The sequence below is a fragment of the Ictidomys tridecemlineatus genome, chromosome 10, assembly GCF_052094955.1.
Source record: "Ictidomys tridecemlineatus isolate mIctTri1 chromosome 10, mIctTri1.hap1, whole genome shotgun sequence".
Lineage (NCBI taxonomy): Eukaryota > Metazoa > Chordata > Mammalia > Rodentia > Sciuridae > Ictidomys > Ictidomys tridecemlineatus.
Window position 1 is genome coordinate 117,378,843 of NC_135486.1, and position 24,732 is coordinate 117,403,574.

General features: G+C 49.8%; 1 protein-coding gene and 1 long non-coding RNA gene across 3 annotated transcripts in view; one reads left to right on the top strand and one right to left on the bottom strand.

Annotated features, from left to right (window-relative positions):
* The window catches only part of Por (cytochrome p450 oxidoreductase), a 51,772-nt gene extending 39,803 nt beyond the window's left edge, over nucleotides 1-11,969 (bottom strand). Inside the window, exons 1-2 of one of the 2 annotated variants that reach the window (XM_013360067.2) lie at nucleotides 11,830-11,966; nucleotides 4,553-4,692 (exon numbers count right to left, since the gene is read on the bottom strand). The gene's annotated coding sequence lies outside the window, so the exon portion shown is untranslated. Of the gene's footprint in view, nucleotides 1-4,552; nucleotides 4,693-11,829 lie in introns of both variants that reach the window. The other variant, XM_021728577.3, reaches the window with a different exon arrangement.
* A 9-nt stretch (nucleotides 11,970-11,978) lies between these two features.
* On the top strand, nucleotides 11,979-19,920 carry LOC144367467 (uncharacterized). Its single transcript, XR_013426877.1, has 2 exons — nucleotides 11,979-17,307; nucleotides 19,174-19,920. It is a non-coding gene; the product is annotated as an uncharacterized LOC144367467 (long non-coding RNA).
* The last annotated feature ends 4,812 nt before the right edge of the window (nucleotides 19,921-24,732 follow it).

Sequence of the window (24,732 nt, forward strand, 5' to 3'; positions counted from 1 at the left end):
AGCCAGCCTCAGCAATTTAGCGAGGCCCTAAGCAACTCAGTAAGACTTTGTCTGTAAATAAAATATTTTTTAAAAGGCTGGGGATGTGGCTCAGTGGTTAAGTGCCTCTGGATTCAATCCCTGATATGAAAAAAAAAAAAAAAGAAAGAAAGAATTGCAGGGCTGGGGATGTGGCTCAAGCAGTAGCACGCTCGCCTGGCATGCGTGCGGCCCGGGTTCGATCCACATACAAACAAAGATGTTGTGTCCACCAAGAACTAAAAAAAAAAAAAAAAAAAGAAAAAGAAAGAATTGCAGGAGAGACACCGGCCCAGAGCGAGCCACTCCCAGGACAAGATGCAAGGACCTTGTGGGACACTCTGTGACAAATCTGTTGCGATCCTAGCTATCATCTGCCACCCAAGTCAGAAAGAGGTGACCCACATCCTGGCCTACATGGCCCCAGTGGTTCTCATGCTGACTTCTGTCACCCCAAGGAAGGCAGCAGCAGGCTGTGTCATTAGCAAAACATGAGCTTCTCCTGGGCCAGGGAGGACCGCTGGGCCGGAGGCAGCTCCAGCAAGGGGCTCCGGCCTCCCGTGCTACCAGGAGTTCATGGCACTGTTGCAAGAAGACCAGGTCCAGACCTTACCATGGGGCCAGGCCAGGAGACCACTGAACTGGGATCTCAGATGCTGCTCATTCGACCCCTCCCAGCTCCATGTGCCGTGATGTTAGGCCACTGCTCTGCATGGCAGGCTGTGGTCAAGCCAATGTGTGCCACGCACCAGCTCTAGGGCAGCCCTGTGACCTGCTGCTGGAAAGACTAGTTTCAATCCTGCAACATGAACACGTCAGTAATAAGGAGCTCCTGCTGCCACAGGACAGAGGACTGCCTTGGGGTATTTATAAAAGCCTCCGCACTCATTAATGGCTGACGCATTCATTAATGGCTGACGAGGCTACTCAATAGCAAACTGCCATCCAAGCCAGCTTACTGCCTCCATCATGCTCTCTTTTGAGGGAGGAAGACAATGTCCTCTAGCGACAAGATGCTCCTTTCAAGGGCTGGGGTTGTGGCTCAGTGGTAGCGCGCTCGCCTGGCATGCAGGAGGCACTGGGTTCGATACTCAGTACTACATAAATGTAAAATAAAGATATTGTGTCCCCCTAAAAATTAAAAATTAAAAAAAAAAAAGATGTTCCTTGTAGCTGCTGGCTTAATGCCCCAAGAGAGGGATACTGCCAAGAGAACAGTGTACTTGGCTGAAGCAAGCTGTGGGGACCTGGAAGCCACAGTTCCACTGCACCTGCTGTGGCTTCCAGTTCAAAAAGACACCCACCATATCCCACAGAACACCCGGATGAGGGGCTGGGAGGAAACTCCTCCAGACCCCATGTATCAGCCCTTTTCCCATTATTATTACAGTGACATACTTGAGGCTTGCTAACTTTATAAGAAAAAAGGCTTATTAGCTCTCAACTTCTGGGGATTGAAGGATATGAGGCCAGCAGCAGCTCGGCTCTGGGCAGGACCTCACGGCAGATGGCAGGAGTGGAGCACATGAGTGAGGAGGAGACCTCATCTCAGACAGGAAGCAGGAGAGAGTTGGGGTCCCACAGACCCTTTGGAGGCACACTCCCAGTTGACCTAGGAGCCCCCTATTAGGATCCATATCTTAAAGATGCCACCACCTCCCAACACGGCCACCCAGGGACCAAGCCTCTAATACAGGAACCTTTGGAAAAGAACACCTGAATCCCATCTCCACCACAGCTGCACAGGACAAGGTGAAAGTCCCCTGAGCACTCTCCCACATCCCAGGGGCCTCACACTTAGCCGTATGCACTGTCCAGCAGAGTGGACAGTGGGTCCCTCTGCTGCCTCCAGAGGTGGCTCACTTCAAGCAGTTGCATTGTCATTCAATAGTCTCAGTGCATCACCTCCAGGACCTCTGTGTGGGAACAGCTGTGGGAAGCCCAGCCCTGAATTTCACAGGCCGTCACTCACAGTCTACCCCAAGAGGGCCCAGCAACAAGGGAGCACAGAAGCACCCCGTGAGCATGAACGAGCCTGCTGCAGGTGTGCAGGGCTTGCTCAAGATTGTGCAGCTGGGGGCAGAGCCTGTGACCTATAAACCTGATTTAAAAACACTGAGATAGAACTCACAAGCCATAAAACTCACCATTTTAAAATGTGCTATCCAGGGGCTGGGGTTGTGGCTCAGTGGTAGAGCACTTGCCTAGCATGTGTGGGGCACTGGATTCGATTCTTAGCACCACATAACAATATATGAATAAAATAAAAGTCCATGGGCTGGTGATGTGGCTCAGCGGTAGCGCGCTCGCCTGGCATGTGTGTGGCCCCGGTTCGAGCCTCAGCACCACGTATAAACAAAGATGTTGTGTCCGCCGATAACTAAAAAATAAAATATTAAAATTCTCTCTCTCTCTCCCTCTCTCTTTAAAAAAAAAAAAAAAGTCCAACAATGTCTAAAAAAAATTTTTTCAAAAGTGTGCTATCCAGTGGTTTTCAGCCTATTCACCAATTATGCAACATCAGCAATATCTAACTCCAGAACTAACTCAGCACCCCAAAAAAGAAACCTCACAGTCATCAGCCATCACCGCCTGTGTGGTCTGGATACGGGGCGTCCCCTAAAAGTTCCTGTTAATGCAGGAACATTCAGAGGTGAAATGACTGGATTGGGGGAGCAGTGACCTCTTCAGTCTATCCTGGTTTGACCGGCTGGCTGGGGGAGACTGTGGGCAGTGGGGCGTGGCTGGGCAGGTGGGTCCCTGAGGGTGCCCTGGAAGGTTTTTCCCCTGCAGCTTCTTTTTCTCTCTCCTCTCCGCTTTCTGACTCTGCCACAAGATAAGCGGTTTCCTTCCTGGGTCCTTCCCCGATGAGGTTCGGCCTCACCGTGGGCCCAGAGCAGTGGAGTCCATCATCGTCTATGGACTGAGGTCTCTGAAATCATGAGCCACAAATAAACTTTTTCTCCTCTAAGTTGTTCTTGTCATGAATTTTGGTCACAGTGATGAAAAAGCTGATGTGAACATGTCCATTCCTGATTTGTCTTTAACTGATGGACAGAGTGAAAATGAGGGCATGCCCTCCCCTGCCTGCCGTGGACATCAGGAAACCAAGCAAATCCATAGGGCCTTGACAGCCAGGTCCCACCTCACCCCAGTGTCCTCCTCAATCACTCCACACCTCCTGGACTGACTCCTCCGTTCATTTTCTTCTAAATAAATGTAAATCGTAATGACAACATATATTAAGTACCTGCTATGACATTCTACTATTTCAGTCCCCCCTTATTATACTCTAAGGGCACGAGGCTCTAGATTTAAATCCCAGCATAAGGAGACCACACACAGACCCCCCAGCCCTCTGAGGTACAGGGAAGTCCTTATATGACAAAGGTTAAATACCCTGCCCAAGATGGAGACCCACTTTGGCAACTTAGCAAGAGCCTGTCTGAAAATATAACAAAAAGGTCTAGGGATGTAGCTCAGTGAAGTGGCCTTGGGTTCAATCTTCAATACTACCAAAAAGAATATTTAAAAACTCTTGCCCAACACAGGAAACTGCTGCACGGTGAAGCATGATTCAAACTCAGACCAACCAGCACTGATCTATTCTGTCAATCATTCTTCAAAACCTTTTTAGAACAAGGCAGAGTCAGAGATAGATGCTACTTCCTTCAATGACAGCTGATAGCCTGCCCTACTGTCAGATGACAGTATTGTTTAAAATTAAATAATTGCTAGAGAAGGACACGTGAGAGGATGCTGCGTAGCCAGTGCTCTCGCCTCTCTCAGGTCCAGCACAGCGCGGGTGCTCAATGCTCACATGTGCTGAATACTGAATAAAATATCCCAGACCGGAGCCACTGACCCCTACTCCAGGCTCCATGATATAGTCCCCACTAAGGGGCAGAAAGGCAAGCCAGACTTTTCTCCTAGCAGAGCAAAATGGCAGGACACTGCCTGTGGGAGGGACTAAGCACTCAGGACCTCCACTTAGGACTCACGCCTCCCACTCAGGCAGAGCATCTCTTGCTATCCCCAGTCCCAGTTCCCTAAGCTTTATCTCTGCCTGCTACAATGTGTCCTTCTGCTTCATTCCCTTGCTCCCATCCCTGGAGCTCTGCCCCTGCTGTATTTATTACTCCTGAGCCCTGAGCCAGCGCCTGGATGGGTCCTAGGAAGGGCTCCCTGGGGGCACCACTCCTCCTTCTTTAGAAGGGTCCCTCCACCCGGGCCTGTGCCACCTTCTTTCACCTTGTCGGCCTTGTCCACGCACAGTACAGTCCCAGCACCTTAGAGAGGCTCTGCAAACACTCGCTGAGCACAGGGCTGCTGCCCAGGGCTTCATTCAATGACCCTTCATAAAAACCCAAGAAAAGTGATTCTGGTGTTCAACAGGACTGCTTCTGGAATGTTCTTTGGTTCATTCACAGTAAAAGCCCATGCTCCTCTGCCTCGACTTCTAGGAAGCACTGAGCTGAATTTTGTGCTTGATCACAACAGCCTCCCTTGTCTGTTTCCTGGTACAATTACTTACCTCCCAGGGTCCTTCTCTCAATTATGAGCTCTTGCTGGGTGTGGTAGTGCACCCCTGTGACCCCTCCAGCTGAGGCAGAAAGACTCCAAGTTCAAAGCCAGCCTCAGCAAAAGCAAGGTGTGAGGCCACTCAGTGAGACCCTAAATAAAAAAACAAAACAGGGCTGTGGATGTGACTCAGTGGACAAGTGCCCCTGGGTTCAATCCCCGGTACAAAAAAAAAAAAAAAAATCAGTTATTAGCTCTTGGTTTCTAGTACTTTTCATGGTTTTTGTTTTTGCCAGGGAGAATGGAACTTAAAATTCAATAAATTTACCACTCAGTGGAGCCATGAAAGAACCTGAGCCTTCTAAGTTGACCCAGCCCTGCCATCGACACACCAAGGGACCCTGGGCACATTACTGTCAGTTGGCTTCAGTCCCATCACCAACCATCCCCATATGTTATGACCACATGAGACAGAAACCCCCAGCCCAGGACCTGATGTACAGCTGACCCTCGAAGGTTAGCCTGGACCTCTTTATTTTCTTTCTTTTTTTTAATATTTATTTTTTAGTTGTAGCTGGGCACAATACCTTTATTTTATTTATTTATTTTTATGTGGTGCCGAGGATCGAACTCAGGACTTGCACATGCTAGGCAAGCGATCTACCACTGAGCCACAATCCCAGTCCCTCTTTGTTTATTTTCATTAGAATTGTATTATATAAGCCACTGTGACAGAGAAGAGAAACCACACACCCCATTACCAGGCCACGAGAGAGATTTTAAATCCCGTGCAGGGCTGGGGTGCAGCTCTGTGGCAGAGCACGTGCCTAGCCTGCCTGAGGCAACAGCAGCACCACCGCCCCCCCCAAAAAAATTCTTGAGCAAAGCAGAGGTAATCAAAGCAGGCCTTCAAGATCAACTGGGCAGTGGTACCATGGACAGATCTTGGGAAGTGGTGGGGAGGAGCAGAGAGGGAGAACTATGGCCTCAAGGAGGCCAGGAAAGCAGGAAGTGACAGAGGACCACAGTCATAAAAGAGACCTGAAGGCCCAAAACTGATAGGACTTGATAGAGGCAAGAGACCCAGGATGAAGAGGGGAAAGGACAATGTGTCTTTTGTCCTGGGAGCTTTGGGGACCAGGAAGATGGTGAGGCCACTGTCAGGGACAAAGACCTTGGTGGTGTGGGTTTCAGGTAGATGGGGTGGGGACTCCTGTGACCACTGGGGTGTGACATGATCGTTCAGAGTTTGCAATCACATCACAGGAACAATTCTTTTTTGAGGCGCTGGGGATCAAACCCATGCTAATACGCCCTCTGACATGAAGCTACACCCCAGTCCTCAAATCTCATTACACAAGCCACCACAGTACAGTCCCAAAGTCCACACAGTACTGTGTGGCTTCACAAACATCATAAGGCTCTGAAAACCTTAAGCAAAACCAACAAACAGCCTTCTTCACAAGACCACAGACCCAGGAGGCTAAACCCCGCAAAACCTGGATGCACACAGCCCCAAGCTGCTCCCAGGGAAAACCCACGGATTGGCCAATACCTTGGCCTATGTACTCAAGATCAAGCTGTGGCTCAGCTTGCAGTGTTGACAACTGACCCCAGCTGACCCCAGCTGACCCAGAGTCACTGCACCTGCGCTAGGGCAAGGTGACCAGGAGTTCACATGTACCTGCCTAACCCTGCAAACCTTTGTCCAGACCCAGCCTACCCAACACAATGAGGGTGCGTGCTGGGGAGATCAAAAAGTCCCAGGATCACAGTGTTCTCCAGTCGCTGACACAACCACCAGAAGAGTGATGTGGAGTTGAACTCTGGGAGCCGGGTGGGGTGGGAAGGGCACAGGAAGAGGCCAAGAAGATAAAACCAGGGGAGATAAACAAAATGACTAAACATGACCCATCACTCTCATCCAGAAGCCAATCACGTAACTTGTGCACCTGTACACATGTCCCTGCATCAAAACCTTCATAGCAACAGCCAACTGTTTCCATCTCACTTCTCTACCACAGGCTATGTCCTGAAGAACTCAGTTCTCTGAGAAGAGGCCAGTTTGGACCAACATGGCCTCTGGTTTATCCCTGAAATGGTTTGGTTTCTGGAGAGCCTGTGCACACCCTCTTAGCTAGGGACAGAAGCTGTACAAAGGGGACCAGAAGGCCTCAGCCTTCAGGGCGCTCCAGTTAAAGGACCATCCTTAGACCTGCCCCCAGCCAAGTCACCTGGCACTAAGGCACAAACCACCCAGAAGGAGCAGGCTCCCAAGGTGCTGTGTTTACAGCCCACCCCAGCATCAGCGGAGCTGCTGCACAACCAACACCAGAAATGGCCAGCTGGAGCCAGAAGGTCGGGGCCACTGTACGGCAGGACAACAGACGGCAGTAATGACACGCACATTTCAAAAAGCTGGAAGACAGTATTTTGAAATTTCTTCACAAACATGATACATGTTTGAAGAGAGAGATATAAACCGCCTCTACTCCCAGCAACTTCGTAGGCTGAGGCAGGAGGATCATAAGTTCAAAGCCAGCCTCTGCAACTTAGCAAGAGCCTGTCCCAAATTTTAAAATATATATATTAAAAGGGGGGGGGGCATGGAACGTAGCTCAATGGTAAAGAGCCCCTGTACCAAGAAAAAGAAAAAAAAAAGGAGAGGGAGAGATTTAACCTGGTGGGAAGGGCACAGGAAAAGGCCAAGAAGATAAAACCAACGGAGATAAACAAAATGACTAAACATGAGCCATCACTCTCTTAAACATTACACCATGTATATGTGTATTGAATTACCTCATTTTTATGTCTTCATGTCTCGGTTAAAGATTAAACTCAATTTTTTTTTAAAAAAGAAAAAAACAAAGGCAGAAGAATTTGCCTGCAATGGGCCCAACCAACAGGGGCCACCAGCCTGCAAAGAATCCTGGCTTACCACAGGGACGACCCCACCTTCACACGCACACATGTGCACATGAACTTGGGGATGAGTCTGGAGAGAAAGAACACTTTTAAGATGCAGAGCTCTAAAAATACCCAAATGACTTACTTCACCTCGAGAAGGCACGAGGCAGTAGAAAAGCCTGACTTCCCGGTATGAGAAGACTCTGCCCTGAACTTGTCACACTAGTGACCTTTGAAGAGTCTTTCTGTTATTTTGCATGGCTCCTAAGACCCTCGCCAGCAGTGCCACTGTGTATTCTCAGACTCCTGCAACTGATCTCAGAAGTGGTGTGCCACTGTGACTCGGGGGCCCCAAGGACCCCCCCAAGACCTGACAAATGGCACCTCTTCCACAGTGCCTGGCGTGACCCCCCAAAGGCAGCTCAGCAGCAGCGAGTGCCTCCCCATCCCTCAGGGTGAACTAGCACACCCCACCAGGCTTGTCTAGTTCTGGGTTTGCTTCCCTCCCTCCCAGCGTCCTCAAGGGCCTGAACCCTGGCGCCCACATCCACCCTACACCCTGAGGGCCGGACAGGCGCTGTGGGGTGCCACTGCACAGGACCTGACCCTGCCAAGTACAGGGAGAACCATCTGCCCACATAGCAACCTCTGAGCTGCCCTGGGATGCATACCACACAGGGACTCCTTCACCAACCTGACAGATGAAGAAACCAAGGCTTGGCATGGCCAACAGCCTTGACTGGCACATACATTACCCTAGCCCCACGCTGCTCCCCTACTTGCCTAGCAAGTCTAAATTTCTGTCAAATGACAGGTAACAGAACTACACAGAAAACAAATTTTGTTCTCTAGTCTGTGTAAAAATAAAAGAACTAGCATGTTCTGTTTCTCTGGAAGATACTCATTCATTTATGTTTCTCATACTGTAAGAAAATACCCAGGGAGGCGTGAGACAGCATAAACCACTTATGTTTTGTGGAACTGAGAGTGACAGGCATCACGTTATTAAGCAATTTTGTTATTTAGAGAATTCTCCTCTGGGAAAAAAATAACCTAGTTAGAAAAGGAACAAGCGCAAAAGGAAAGAGGCTTTGGAAGCAGCCTGCCCCCAGGAAGCCTAGCCTTCACCCTTTCGGCCTTGAGCCAGTGAGCCAGCCTCTGGGATGGCCTCACCGGCACTGGAGGGGACAGAGGAGCACAGACACACTGGGCTCAGCTGAAGAACTTACAATTCTGATGTATGTTTGTGCACATGTGTGCACATGCACACAAACAACACACACTTGGTACGTTCTCAGGCATGATTTTCCCTGACACACAAACATCTCTGCTGTCAGCGCCTGACAGACAACAGACACCCCTGTGGCTGTCTATAAACTCCTATTCAAAGCCTGGCTATGCAAGTGGCCTTGAAATTCTGAATTTAAAAATGCTGAGTCCTTGAAGATGGGAACACAACAAGCCATTTTCGGAGGGACTTTGGCACTATCTAGTGACATTTATCGTTACCACATTTACTCTGATGCACGCATTCCTATGTTATTTTTCGCCCTGGCAATTATCACCATTTGCCTAATTATACATGGTTTCTTCCCCTCACCCCAGAAGGACAGATCTATGAGAAATCCGTCTCTTGTTCACTGCAGTATCCTGAAGCCTCTAACAGTGCCCAGTTAGATAAATACATTCTAAGCATGCATGTGTGGATATATGTGTGTATGCATGTGTGTGTGTGTGTGTGTGTGTGTGTGTATGTGTGTGTGTATATATACACACACATACATTTTGGGGCGTTTTGTTTGTTTGTTTTGAACTGAGGATTTAACCCAGGGGCATTTAACTACTGAGCCACATCCTCATCCTTTTTATTCTTTATTTTGAAACAAGGTCTCTCTAAGTTGCCCAGGGTGGCTTGTAACCTGCGTTATTCCCACCTCAGCCTCCTGAATCACTGGGATTACCGCTGTGTGCCGCCATACCAGTTTCCAGTTTTCTGGTTTTCTTTTTATTTTGTTTACTTGTTCTAATCAGTTACACTTGATAGCAGAGTGCTCTTCGATTCACTGTGCACAAATCAGCTTCCAGTTTTTTAACCAAAATGGGATCTGACATGTAGTAAAAAATTAAATCCCAAAGCACTCAACTGAGGCCCTCAGGCCCAGGATTGTGTGCCAAACAACACACAGGGCAAGCACCAGAGACTGTCCCCAGTGTCTGCTCCCCAGCCCAGCTCAGTGCTCCTCCTAAGCACAAGGAAGGCCTCTTTGGAACAATGAAAGATCCTGTAACTACAGGAGCTTCCACCAGAAGAAAAAGTTTCTTAAGAGTTAAATTCCTTTTAACTTGAAATGTTCCCTGGGTTTAATGAGCAGATGTTCTGGACTTGTCAAGCAGTTCTTGTTTCAAATATTTTATCTCCTAAGTATACACAGACTTACCTAACCTGGATCCTGATTTTCAAGAGGTTAAGGGAGCATCAACCCAGAGCCAAGAGCAGGTCCTAAAATTTCAGGTTTGTCAAGCAACAGACACCCCTGTGGCTGTGTATAAACTCCTATTCACTTGACTGACTTACACAGGCTGCAGTCAATCCAGTGATTTCCAGGGTGCCAAGTACACCTCTGGGATTTGTTTCATTCCAAACCTACCCATTATTATTATGATTATTATTAGGTACTGGTGATTGAACCACGGGTGTTTTATACTGAGCTACATCCCAGACCTTTTATTTTTTATTTTGAGATAGGGTTTTGCTAACTTGCTGAGGCTGGCCTCAAACTTGCAATCCTCCTGCCTCAGCCTTCTGAGTTGCTGGGATTACAGGTATGCTCCACTGCATCTGGCTCCTACCTATTATTTTTTTCAAGTACTATGGATGAGAGAGGGTAGGGATATAGCTCATTTGGTAGAGTGCTTGCCTCGCATGCACAAGGCCCTGAGTTCAATGCCCAGCATCACATTATTAAAAAAAAAAAAAATCAAATACTATGAATGAAGAATTTTGGAGTTTAGACCACTTAACACCACAACTGGAAACTAATATTCCATACTCTCAAATGTGGGCCTGTTTTCTGGCCACTTTTGACAATAATTAAGCTATCTGTTTAATGAAACTATTTCCCACAAAAGAAGGTACAAAAGTCAAGAACCATTCTCTCAAAAGAAAAATAAGAACTCCTTAGAAGAAAGTGGACCCCCTGGATGCTCTGGTTTGCTAACCTGGCCTTTTGGACTGTTTCTCCACCACCACTCTGTGACCACACAGGGTTTGTGTGTAGCTAATGACCCAACGCCTTCTCCACAAACAGGCCAGAGGAATTACAGCACTATATGGTGAGGACACCAGATCCCAGGGCTTAGATAGCTGCTCCACTTACAAAGAACGTTACAGTTCTCAATACCACTCTCTGGAACCTGTCTTGATCCCAAAACCTCAACCCTGTGGGGGCAGCAGCCTGTGCCAGCAGAAGCTCAATCAAGTTCAGTAACCCATCAAGGGGGCCACGTCTCAAACCCAGGACCACCCAGGCAGAAGGGTCTCCCTTTTGTGCTTGTGTTTCCTCTTCTCTAGCTTTGCCAGGCTCAGGAAGAAGGCTGCAGCTTTATGGGTCCAAGACAAGAAGCAGTCACCTTCCATGAAAGGGCCCCAAACTGCTCAGGACTGGTCATTAGCTCACACAACGGTGACTCGCCTTGAGAAATGAAAAGCCAAAGGTCGAGGTCGGTGCCTGAAAGCCCCCACCCGCGGCCGCTCAACAGACCTCGACCTCTGATCGACACTGCTGCTCCCGCGAGTTATGGGTGTCAGGGCTCCCGGCAGGGCCGGGCAAAGGTGTGTCGTAGCGGCCGCCGGGCAGGAACCCGGGATGGTACTGCCCCAGGGATGCTCGGCGGGCGCTGCCCAGGCGCCCCGCACCGTGGCCACCTGATGCTGCAGGTCTGATTAGGAGCCCATCCACGCTCGCCGAGCGCCTCGCACGTAAAGGACCGCAGAGCCCGCTGCCTCCCGAGCCCCGCCGTATAGAAGGGGAAACTGAGGCTTGGAGAGGGAACGCGGCTCAGCCCGAGGGCAGCGCGGGACTGACTGGAGCGCGAGTCCGCAGACGCCGAGACCCGAGCCTCCGCCGACAGCCAGGGCGCTCTCGGCCCGGTCTGTGGAAGCCGCGGCGAGAGGTCAGCCCGAGGGGAAGGGTCATCCGGTGGAGGGCCGAGGTGGGAGCCGCGCCTTTTGCGCGAGCGTCGGGCGAAAAGCGCCACGACCCGACTCGCGAGTCCACCCAGCGCCGAGGGCCGGGCGGCCTTAGCGGGCAGAGGTGTCCGGCAACCCGGAACCCCCGAGGCCCGGACCTCGCCCACCCCACGCCCGCAAGACAGTGCACTCACCGCGGGCGGCCCGGCAGCTCTCCCGGGCACCGGGGCAGGACGCAGGCCGCACCACTGAGACGCTACCACCGTCCGTGCAGCCGTGGGGGTGGGGGCGTGGCCGCCGCGGCCGAGGCTCCGCCCAACAGAGCGGCTCGCGCGCTCCCGAGGCGGATCCTCCTCCCACTTCCCCCCTGCGCGTCTGAGCTCTTGGTAGGACCCAGACTGGCCACGCCCCCGGGCCTCGACCGGCGGCCCCGCCCCCGAGCCAGGCACACAGTTCCGGGGCGGACGGCAGTATCCGTGGCTTCCCGCGCCTGACCCTGACTTGCCCCCGGCCTGCGGTCCACCCTCTCGTGGGTTGCTGCGAGGCGGTGGCTGAGCGCCGTTCTCTGTGGCCTCCTGCTGCGGGCCGCCGCTCACTGTGACCGCGGTATCTCCTCCACGGCACTCCGTGTCCTCACCTGAAAATGGCGAGGCTGTGAGAACCGCTGGTGCGGGTGCCTCCAGCCTGACCGCGCAGGGCTGGGATTTGAATGCTGTCCGGCCTTGGGGCGGGGATTGGCGGGACCCTAGGCGAGGGCTGGATCCCAGCGGCGGGGAGGGCGCAGACAGTTCGGAGTCTGTCTGGTTTTGTTGGGAGTGAGAAGCCCCTGTGCCTGATTCCCACCCTGGGGGCAGCGAGGTACAAGTTCCTTTAGGATTTAGCTAAGGCGATTCGAACCCAGGACCACGCACACCAGTTCAGGGCTCTAGAAACGTGAGCCACTGCGTCTGTTAGGATTATTTTTCATAGCGTCTTCTGTGAATTCCTTTTGGAACAGTGAGAAACTGTGGGCTGGGGATATGGCTCAGTTGGTAGAGTGCTTGTATGGCATGCACTAGCCCCTGGGTTCAAGCCCCAGCACCACAAAAAAAATAAAAATAAAAAATAACTGTGAAAATGATTAAGTTCTGTATAAACAGGGGATTATTACCTCAGTAATAACCAATATTGGGCTTGCTGTGTCCAGAAACCAGGCTGATCCACCCCCACTGAGACTCTCCCTCCAACAGGTTTGGTGAATGCAATAACCTTCAGGGTGGGGCACACCACAGCCAACTAAGGGACAGAACAGTGAGCTCCTCTGCTTCCTACACTAGGCCCTGGAGAGAGCTGCTGGAGAAGCCCACCCTCCAGATATTTGATACTGTGTTCCACCTTTTTAGCACCTTGTTGGACATCTTCCCTGAATGACCAACTGGTTCTTTAAACTTTGATTCCTTGCCCCTGCCTCTGTGAATCCACAACTCCTAAAGACAGGGGTCTCTTCTTTCTGCAAAGAACAACATCACTGAGGAAATATCAGAAAACATGCATTTTACTTCTTTTGCTTTTTCCCCATGAATCAGTAATTGAATCCTGTGGATCCTACCCCCAGGATGGCCTCACCTCTCTGGTGCAGGCCTACCTGGGTCACCTTTCACCTGGATGATCTCAGCAGCTCCTTACTCTATCCAGTTTCTCCTGCACTCCCTGGCCAGGGACGCTTCTTTTCCTGCCTGGTTCACTGTGCTGCCTTCCTGTCCCTCCCTAACACTCCCTCCCCAAAAGCACGCTATCACTAGGAAGCTGGGGGAAAAATAGATAGGTTGAATACACACCTCACTTTTTACACTCAAAAATTTTGGGTGGATTAAATACTTGAATGGGTTTTTTTACAGGAGAAGGAAAAAAACAATCTCAAAAATCCATGGAGGAATTTGTATCCATATCTCCAAAGAGGCTTTATACAAGCCCTAGGAGTCATAAATGAAAAAGATTGAGAAATCTGCCTTACTTAAAAATGAAAACCATGTGTGCCCAAAGACTGACAAAATCAAAGGAGAGTCAAATAAACAGAGAGCAGAGGCACACACTTGGAATCTGAGTGACTCCGGAGTCTGAGGCAAAAGGATCAAAAGTTCTAGTCCAGGACTGGGGTTGTGGCTCAGCAGTGGAGCGCTTGCCTAGCATGTGTGAGGCACTGGTTTCCATCCTCAGTGCCACATAAAAAATAAATAAATAAAGGTATTGCATCTATCTACAACTAAAAATAAAAAAATTCCAGTCCAGCCTCAACAACTTAGTAAGACACTGTCTCAAAATGAAAGATTAAAACTTGGCTGAGCCAGCATGGTGGTGCACACCTGTAATCTCAGCAGTTCGTGAGGCTGAGGCAGGAGGATCTCAAGTTCACAGCCAGCCTCAGCAACTTAGGCCCTCAGCAACTCAGCGAGACCCTGTCACCAAATAAAATACAAAAAGGGCTGGGGATATAGGTCTCATTGGTTAAATGCCCTGTGTTCAATCTCTGGTACAAAAAAAAAAGAAAGAAACAAGTGAACAAAACTTGGCTGAGCTAATATTTTTCACCTATGAATATGATCAGATCCAAGTTTAACCATACCCAGTTGGTGGAGCTGTGTGGCAATAGGCCTGCTATTGACTGTGTTTATATCCATACATGAATATCATCCAACTGTAAAAAAGACAAGGAGGCTTACTGCTGATATAAAATCATCTCAGAGATAAAATTGATAAAAGATCCAGATTCAGGCATGATGGTGCATGCCTGTAATCCCAGCAGCTCAGGAGGCTGAAGTAGGAGGACAGAGAGTTCAAAGCCAACCTCAGCAATTTAGGCTCCAAGCAACTTACCAAAACCATGTCTCAAAATAAAATAGATAGGGCGGGGGTTGTGGCTCAGCGGTAGAGTGCTTGCCTAGTGCGTGCAAGGTCTTAGGTTCAATCTTCAGCAACACAAAAAATAAAAAAATTAAGGTATTGACAACTACAACTAAAAAACATTTTTAAAAAATAAAATTTAAAAAGGGCTGGGGATGTGGCTCAAGTGGTAGCTTGCTCACCTGGCATGCGTTCGGCACAGGTTCAATCCTCAGCGCCACATACAAAGATGTTGTGTCCGCTGAAAACTAAAAAATAAATATTAAAAGATTGTCTCTCTCTTAAAAAATAAAATAATAAAATAAAAGTAGATAAATAAAAAGGGCTGGGGATGTGGCTCAGTGGGTAAGTGCCCCTGGGTTCAATCCCTGGTACCAAAAAAGCAAAAGTTCAAAACAGTCAATAGAGAAAGTTACTCTAGTGTTTTTCAGGCAATAGTGGTCAGATGTAGAGGAAGAATGTAAAGCATATTGTGCCTATTTATTTATTTGCCTGTGTGTGAGTAAAATGTCTGGAAATTAATAAAAAAAAAAGTGGAAAGTAGATTATCCCCAGAGAACTGGGAGAACAGAGATCAGGGTGGAGAGGCTTCACTCGATACTCTTCATATCTTTCAAATTGAGCACTTTATAAATGTTCTACTTATTCTAAGTCAAATATATATGAACTTTTTTTTTAACTGCTGGGAATGGGATCGAACCCAGAGCCTTGCTCACACCAGGCAAGTACTGCACCACTGAGCTATATCCCAGCTTTATAAATTCCTTTTTTTTTTTTTTGTAGTTGTAGATGGACACAATTCCTTTATTTTATTTGTTTATTTTTTAAAAAAATATATTTATTCTTAAGTTTTGGGTGGACACAATATCTTTATTTTACATTTATGTGGTGCTGAGGATCGAACCCAGTGCCTCATGCATGCTAGGCGAGTGTTCTACCTCTGAGCCACAACCCCATCCCTTATTTGTTTATTTTTATGTGGTGCTGAGAATAGAACCCTCTGCCACACAAGTGCTAGGCAAGCACTCTGCAGTGAGCTACAGCCCCAGCCCATATAAATTATTTTTAAATATCCCAGCAACCTTGACTTAAGCCCAAGAACCAACACTTTCACTGGCTCCCAATACCTAAACCACAATGACTATAAAATGTATGCTTCTTAAGTCAAAATTATATCTATGGGGGTTCTGGACAACTGTTTCCTGCCAGTTCCTTGGTTCCCCTTCCTTACCCCTCCTCTTTGCTACCCAGGCAGTGTAACTTTTTTTTTTTTTTTTTTTGGTACTGGGGATTGAGCCCAGGGGTGCTTAACCACTGAACCATATCCCCAGCCTTTTTTTTTTTTTTTTTTTTGTATTTTATCTAGAGACCAGGGTCTCACGGAGTTGCTTAGGGCCACACTAAGTTGCTGAGGCTGGCTTTGAACTTGAGATCCTCCTGCCTCAGCCTCCCAAACTGCTGAGATTACAGGCATGCGCTATTGTGCCCAGTCAGGCAAGAGAACTTCTTACCCTGTTTTGAACTCTCTTCTGGTCCTTATTTTCAAGCTGATAAATCAGTGTTTTCAGGCCTGATGTTTTAGATGTTACCTCTTGAGTCCTGCTAATGATGAGTTAGGCCAGTTAACCCTCGTCTCCTCCCTCATCCACAGCTTTTAGCATAATTGTTTATGTACCTAATTTAGTTTCTCTGTAGGTCATCTTGATGACTGAAGCAGTAGCCTTAGACCTTTACTTTCTGATCCGTAAATCCTTGGCAGTGTGTCTCAATTCATTGCTGCATCCTTGCTTTGTCCTTCTCTTGGCCCTGCCCCCACCTCTGCTTCCAACTTGAACTCTTGCATTTTCACGATTGAACTTGATGAGGTTTGCATTCTAAATGTTTTCTTTGCCTGGTCTGTAGCTAGGGCCTAGAAGTCAAGTCAACAAGCAATGTTGACATTGGTATCATGCTGGACTCAGTGCATACAGAAGAACCAGCCACCCCCAGAACCACAAGGTTCTTCCGGCGCAGCCCTGCTCTTTTGCGGGGTGGGGGCTCGCTCCTTAGGGTACTGTTTAAAATAAATGAATCTTCAAGTTATCCATGGATCGGGTGTCAGTAAGCTTTTTTCTAGAGACCTGTTCCAAGGCTCTTGGACAACTCTCTGCTCCTATCCAGTTTGCCTGCTGAATTCAAGTTTCTCGTGGCAGGTGCATTATGGAAGCTTGTGGAATGAATAGATCCTAAGCCTGGGATGCAAGGACATTCGAAATCTGATGCCACCCTGTCTTTCCGGCTTGATCGGCTAACTTTTCATCAACAATCTCTGCATTCCACCAAAGCGGGACAGATCCTTGTAAATGCTGTGTGTTACCTCTAGTCAGCTGGAGTGTGGTTCTTTTCCATGTTCACATCTGCGTCTCCTGCCCATGCTCCCATCTCTGGAAAGCCACTCAGATCTCTTGGCCGGAAGTAATAGCTCCCACGGGACTGTCTGGTCCTCTGAGTGTGTCCAGCCCAGAGTATTTCCTCTATTAAATTGTTTCCAGAGCATTGGAATCCCAGCAGCCACCTCCTCTTTACACCTCCCCACTCAGAGTCCCAGCAAACGCAAGCAGCTGGAAGCAGGTGCCAGGTGAAGGCACAGAAGATTCTGGAAAAACAGGCTGGAGCTTAGGAGCTTAGGCTTGAGTGAAAAGAACCAAAGGGACAGGGACCCTTCCCCCCAGGCAGGAGGGGCTGGAGTTACAGTCTAGGCCTGGATGAAAGCCCAGCTGGGGGACTGGACATTGGCCACAGCTGGACATAAGGTGAGTGATTGCAAGACAAGGACTTTGTAGCTTGTCCAGGGCTCTGTGTGTTTGCATATTGCTTGGGCTGTCTCCACAGAACACAATGACAGAGAGGATTGACCCAGAGTAGGTGCACATGTGGCCACGCATGGATGACTGGCTGGACAAAGTGTGATGGTAGGAGTGGCACTGCCGGCCACCAGGGTGGAGATTTTTTCTGCTGCAGGTGGTACCCCACCACCCCCACTCTCCTAAATGTGAACCTGAAAACTCAGGGGCCTACAGCAGTGAAAAAGTTCAGGGACTGGGCAGCCAGAGCATAGAACACAGGGCCTTGCTCCTTCTAGGCAGGTGCTCTACTACTGAGCCATATCCCCAGGCCCTTTTATAAAATTTTGAGACAGGGTCTTGTTAAGTTGCCCAGGCTGGCCTTGAGGTTAGGATTACAGGTGTGCACCACTGTGCCCAGCCAGGGGGAGGAGCATCCCACTAAGGCAGCTTACCTGTATCAGTAGCTTATAATCACCACGATCCCTCAAAGCTTTTCCTTATTCTATAAAACCAAATATAGAGTTCTTAGGATGTGCTTCTGTTTGTGGGGGGTGGGGCACTGATGACCATCTATCTATTCAACACCCACTAGATCCCAAGTACTGTGCTAAACTCTGTTACTGTACATCTCTTGGAAGTTGATACTTAGCATCCCATTTGATAGATGAGTGTGTAAAGGCTCAGACAGGTGATGGTGTCCAATTAGTCGGTGTTTACACGGTTACCATTTCTCCCAACACATCCAACCTTTCCCACTTCGCTTGTGTCCTTGGTGAGACTATCCTCACCAGTGGTTGGATCTGGGGGACTGTGTCGCAAGGGCACCCTCCCCAGCCCCTGGGCAGCGTCTGCTCAGCTCTCACCTTTGAAGGGCACCATTTCCCACGCTGGCACAGCTCTCCACCTTCCTAACCAGGCAGCGCCCGTGGCTGAGAGCTTCGGGACCCTGTTCCAGTTGGCTGACTCTCCTGTTCCATTTGGACTCAGGGCTCCAAAATCATGCTACTAAGCCTCTGCCTGAGCAGGGGCTCATGCCCAGTGGAGCCAAGATGGGGCCATCTGTCCTCACAAGTGAAAAAAAAGAAGGACCTCATCAGCATGGTGCCTGGAGGGGCTGGGTTGACCTTTCCCACAGATACCAGAGGGGTGTGGCTGCTTCTTGTGGGAATGTAGCTGAGGGGTAAAGTGCTCACCTAGCATGCTCAGGGCCTTAGGTTCTACCCCTAACACTAGAAACATACATACATACATACATTCATACTGCAAATGTCACAAATGTCATACCAGTTATCTGATACAGTGTCTGAAGTGTCACCAGTGGCACTCCAAGCCACTGAGTTAAGCACTGTCTTGGCCGTTTTCCTTGGGGTTTCCTGTAGGATGCAAGCTGAATCCACAGCACTGGGGGGATGGGGGTAACCCTGCAGGGCAAGTACAAGGCAGTTACCAAAGTTCAGGAAAATAGAACCTCCACCTGGAGATCAGGAGCCCAATTCCTTTTAGCTGCTAATCAAATAGTTGGCCTTGGCCAAAGCTATTTATCTTCTAACCTGGTTAAGAAATCAGTCTTCTCATCAACAAAATGGGGAAGTGGATGTTCTGTCCCTGCCCTCCTACTGGGGTCCTGAGACACGTGATACCAAAGGATGAATGAGTGACAGCAAGGTGGAGAGTAGCCTTACTACTGTCAAAGAGGAGAGGAAGGAGGGGGTCTGAGACCCACCTCCCTGATGTCAACCCCTGACCCAAACTTGTGCCTGCCCTTGTGCCTCAGAAGACCCTGAACTTCCTGAAGCACTCTGATAGGCATGTGGTCTCCTCTCTGTTTTACAGATGAGGAAACCGAGGCAAAGAAGTGGAGCAGCCCCCTTTGGCTGGTGCACCCTGAACTCTGTTCACCACACATGGGGTGTTTTTCTGTGCTCTAGCCTCTGTTGCAAAGGGCCCCAGACAGAGAATAAAGGCCCTGGCAGCCAGGGTGACTAAACCAGAGTGTGGCCTGCTGACTGCCAGGTGAGCTGTCTATTGACAGTGCTGCGGGACCAGATGAAGTTGTTGGAGTTCCTAGGCATGGGCAGTGGTGGGACCGGAACCAGACGTTCCTGAAATCTGGGGACTTCCAGGGGAAGTACAAGGGAAGCAGTGCCCCTGGATGACTCCAGTGGCCACTAGCAGGCCATCTGTGTCTGCAGCAAGATCGTCATGCGGCACCCTTACTCCAATCACTAGATCAGACTCTCTGGAGGCAAGGCAGAGATGGAAATTTTAAATAAACTTCACTCTGATCCACACTCAAATTTGAGCATCGCTGCTTGAAGTCAGACCTGGAGGCTGGGGCGAGTGTGCACTAACGGGGTGCTGTCTGGATCCAGCCTGAGAGCAGAGACACAGGAGGACGCCGTAGCGGTCAAGACAAAGCCCAGACCCATGACCACCCTGACTCCCTGAAGTGTTCAAATAACTTCCCCAGACCTGCCTCCCTGCCACCCCCACACACCCAGGCTCTCACAACCGTGCCCAAAGTTCAACAGTCTCAAACAGGCAGTGCTGAGATGAAAGAATAAACAGGGCCTTTAGCCACAGTTGATCAGGTTTCCTATCTGGGCTAAGCCAAGGCTGAGCCAGTTGTGTGACCTTGGGGATCCTGGGGGCCTCTGGGTTTGGGCAAGGATGCACTGGGCTAATAAGCGTGAATGTCCTTGTGGCTGGTGATTCTCAAGGCCCTGGGAGTTTCTTTGCTCCTTGCTACTCCCCTGATCCTCCCACACCACCACCTTTCCCTTTGTTCCTCTCTCTGTTATGTAATGGGGTTGAAACCCTTCCCTGGTTTGCACACAGAAGCCAGGGCGAGTTAGGGAGGAAATGGGAGGGTGTCCCCAGGTGAGAGGAGACTGTGAAACTCGCGTCCTTCCTCCTTGTCTTTCCTCCACGTTTTCATCCACATGCAGCTAAGCCAGGACCTTTACCTTCTCTCCCCGATACAGCAAAGGACCCCACGGTTCTGTTCCCCAAATTTCCTGGCTGCTCTGACTGTTGCCATGGCAACCGCAGCGAAAAGGCTTCCAAGGAGAAGGCTGCTTGGTTCTCACCTTCACAGTTGAGATGGCACATGGCACATGGCACCTGCTACGTGCCTCCGAACAGTCACTTAGCAGAAACGGAAGTTGGCCTCAGGGGCTGGCGTCTCCAGTCGACTCATCTCATGTTCAAGTCACTTTCAGTGACTCTCAAGGTGTGGTCCCCAAGCAGGAGCATTGCCTGACCTAAGGATTTGTTAGAAAGGCCACATTTCAGGTCCCTTCCTGTGTTCTCACACTCAGAAACCCTGGAGGTGAGGCCCTGCTGGCTGTCACGAGCCCTTTAAGTGACACCAAAACAGGTTGATCATAGAGAACCTGAGATGGAATGAAAACCTTGCACAAGCTGGGTGCGTAACCCAGCGACCTAGGAGGCTGAGGCAGGAGGATCGCAAGTTCAAGACCAGCTTCAGCAATTTAGCCAGGCCCTAAGCAACTTAGTGGAACCCTGTCTCTAAGACATTTAAAAAACATTTTAAAAGGGGATGAGGATGTGGCTCAATGGTTCAGTGCCTGGTACCAACAAGAAAACCTTACACAGTTCTCAAAGATGGGGACCACAGTTCCCAGATTACACATGAGGAAACAGCCTCTGTCCCACCATGGAGATGAGCTGACAGATTCTAGGGCATTGGAAATTAGGGGCCTCAAGTGTCATACACACTATCTGTGTATCACCTGTGATGAGACAAAATTATTCTTGAGCGTTCCATCTGGTCCCGGCTGGAGAAACTGAGGCCCCTGGAGGTGTCTTGCACTGTATCCAGCAGACCAAGGGCTGACCTGGGACTGACGCAGGGCTTCTGGGCTTCCCCTGCACCCACAGAGGAACACATGGAGACACGTCAGCCTCTCCCAGGCCAGGGCTGGGTGTGGAATCCAGAAAACCCCAGTGAGGACCCCTTGCCCCAAATGTGGGGACACTGAGCTGACGTAATGTTCCCCAAGGTCATTCCAGATTTCCAAACCCCTTTCTATCCAAACCCCAATCTTGAGACCTTCTCACCTACAAGTTTGGCTGGCCTCATTCCATGCCTCTGCCCCCAGAGACTCTCAGGGTCTCATTTAACACACCAGCTGCCCGGAATCCCTCCCTTCCTCAGTTTGGAATGTCCTCCTCAGCAGCTGATGATGTTTAACATTGTTTGCACACACCCCATGACTGGGAGTTCATTGCCTCTTCAGGTGGCCCATCAATGTATGAAATCTCTGGCTGATTCAGGTTTCCCTTTGGCTGAGCTGAATCACATATGTCGAATGTCCATCTCTTATAACATGAACAACTGATCCCGGTAGAAGCGATTACAAGATTATTTTTAAAGTACGATATGAAGTAGGAATATCTATGTTATCCATTTCCCTTAGATCTACCACACACCTTGGTGGATTAACAAAGATAAACAAAGCAAAGGGGAATATATTGATCCATTACCACTAGGGCAGGAGGAATGACCAGCCGGGGTGAGCATGAAGAGGGACAAGAATATTGCCGGGCGCGGTGGCACACTCCTCTCATCCCAGCAGCTCGGGAGGCTGAGACAGGAGGATCTCAAGTTCAAAGCCAGTCTCAGCAAAAGCGAGGTGCTAAGCAACTCAGTGAGGCCCTGTCTCTAAATAAAATACAAAATAGGGCTGGGAATGTAGCTCAGTGGTCGAGTGCCCCTGAGTTTAATTCCTGGTACGCCCCAAAAAAGAAAAAGAATATGACATCACAAATAAAGTCACAGGTAGATGGTTTGTAATGACAGAAAATTTAAATTCACTCCTCATGTTTTCAATTCATATTTATATGTAGTTGTCCCTTGGTATCCTCAGAGGATGAATCCCAGGATCACCTGTAGATACTAAAATCTAAAGATGTTCAAGTTGCTTACATAAAATGGAGTCATATTTGCATACAACCTACACATATCCTATCCTATACTTTTTTTGGCGGGGAGAGGGGGTATCAGGGATTGAACACAGGGGGCACTTAACCATTGAGCCACATCTCCAGCCCTTTTTATTTTTTATTTTGAGACAAGGATCTCACTAAGTTGCTTAAAACCTCACTAAGTTGTGGAAGTTGGCTTTGAACTTGAGATCCTCCTGCCTTGGCCTCACCTGCTGGGAGGGCATACAGGTATGCTCCACCATGCCCAGGGGCAAACAGATTTCAATTTGGAAGTTCTGCATACCTTTTGAGGCCTGTCACTCTGTAAGTCAGTGTCTCTTCCAGGCCTGTTACTCCCAAATTCCTGGGAAATCTGTAAATCTACCTGTGTACTATTAATTAAGCCCCCAGTAAATAGATTAAGCAAAGACAGCTACACTATCTTGAGGGTCCCTCATGGCCAGCAGGGGCACTCAGGGCCGTGGGCTAATGTGTCTCCCACTCTCAAGGTGGCCTTCATTCTCCCCTAAATGAGTATTCCTTCCTTTAACCCCAAAGGCGTCTCGCTGGAGATTGTCCCATTTTCCCATGAATGCGTACCCGTGCTCCTAAATAAACCTGCCCTTGCCTTTCACTGGCGCGTGCTGAAATTCTTTTCTGTCATAGATGCCAAGAACCCTGCTGGTCCTGATAGAGTTCCCCTTTCTCTGGGAACTCTTTGTACCCTTCTTTGGAGAGACCTCCTCTCCTGTGACAAGACCAATGTGCTCAGCTGTCTATCAAAATGCAGTGAAACAACCCCTTGTCACACGTCACTGTTTTTAGAATTATTCTCCATGACTCTTTCCAAAGTGGCCCTCGGCACATTTCTAGAGAAGGGACTTAGCTCACATTTAGACTCAGAGACACTTTTCACCCCAGAGCCAGCACTTGGGGGTGCCTCTGAGAAACCCTTTGTTTCGGGGTGAGGGTGGGTGGGGGTTCTTGAGCAGCCCCCTCTGGTGGATCCACAGGGATGAGGACAGGATTATCCCTTTGGCAATTTCCTGGGCGGGTTCTGCCTGGAGAAAAAAAGGTGAAACTGTAGCTCTGGAAGGAGAAAAAACAACTTTGGCCTCTTTAGCAGAACATGTTTTTCAAGTGGGATTAGTGTCTTGCATGCCAAGGAAGGGCCCCTGGCCTGCCAGCCTGCGGGGCTGTCCGCGCCCTGGGTGGGAAGAGGTGTCTGCTCTGTCCTCCTCCTCTACTTTGAGAGGGTCTCCTAAGAGTCCCACCTCCGGGCTTGAACCAGGTGCCTTGGGGTCTCCCAGGAGCCGGGCCACCCAGGCTTCAGGAAGCACCCCCACCCCTCTCTGTCAGCCTGCTCAGGGAGAGACAGTCTGTCCCAGTCCCCTCCTGGGTTGTCCAGGGCAGCAGCTTCTTAACTTTATCAGGCAGAGGGACTCCATTCAAGAGGCCAAGGCTCCCGAATCTGCATGCATTTTAGGAGTGCTTTTGCCTTGCACGTGGCCCTGAAGCACTGAAATGAACCCTGGTTCTCCAAGGACTCAGCTCCACCCCCTGTTGCTGGGCAGCACTCCCCTGGGTCAAGGCCCACTGGGATTAGTAGCAAGCACAGGCCATGACAGGCCAGCTGTGTGCCTCTCCAGTCTGTGGCGTTGGCCACTCCATGCCACCTCCTTCAGCTGATGATGCCCAGCTGGCTGCCTCCAGGGAAGATGGTTCTGAGGGTCTGTGGCTCACGGGGTCCTGGAAAATTATCCCAAGCCACCAGCCCTTGGCTTGCAGCTCGGAGATGGTCACAGGGTGGGAAGCAGGTAGAAGAGTCAGAGCTCCCAAATCCAGACCCACTCAGAGATCAGCATGCCAACCTCTTGATTTTACAGAAAAGGGTCCAGAGAGGTTGAAGCATTGCCCAAGGTCACACAGAATCTTGGCGCAACATCTCCATCCAGGGCTTTCCTGACTCATTACCCAGGCCTGGGCACCTGTAGGGAATGGGACCACCACCAGTTCTTGCCCTTCCCCACCCTTGGCCTGCTTCAGGCGGGAGGGCAGGGGCTCCTTGGTTAGGCTCAGAGCTACACTGACCTGCCCATCTTGCACCTTCGCTCTCTGCCTTCCTTCCTCTGAACCAGGCTGTCCTTGGAGAGACAGGAGGAGCGGAACTGCAGAGCTCCTGGGGCTCTGCAGGCGCAGGCCCTCAAGCCCTCCATCCTGCCCCGTCCCCCACCTGGACAGTGGGGCTGTGGGCAACTCTGGCCGGGCTGATCAGCCAGGACAGGGCCCGTGCTGAGGGCTGTCCCAGCTTTCCTAGGCTTGAGCCCACAGTGGCCCTTTATGGTGTGAGGGGTTAGGGATGTAGCTCTTGGCCCTTAGCGCCTGGCTGGCCACCACAGGCAGTGGCTGAGGTTGGGCCTGGTGCTGGCAGGGCCCCTACCA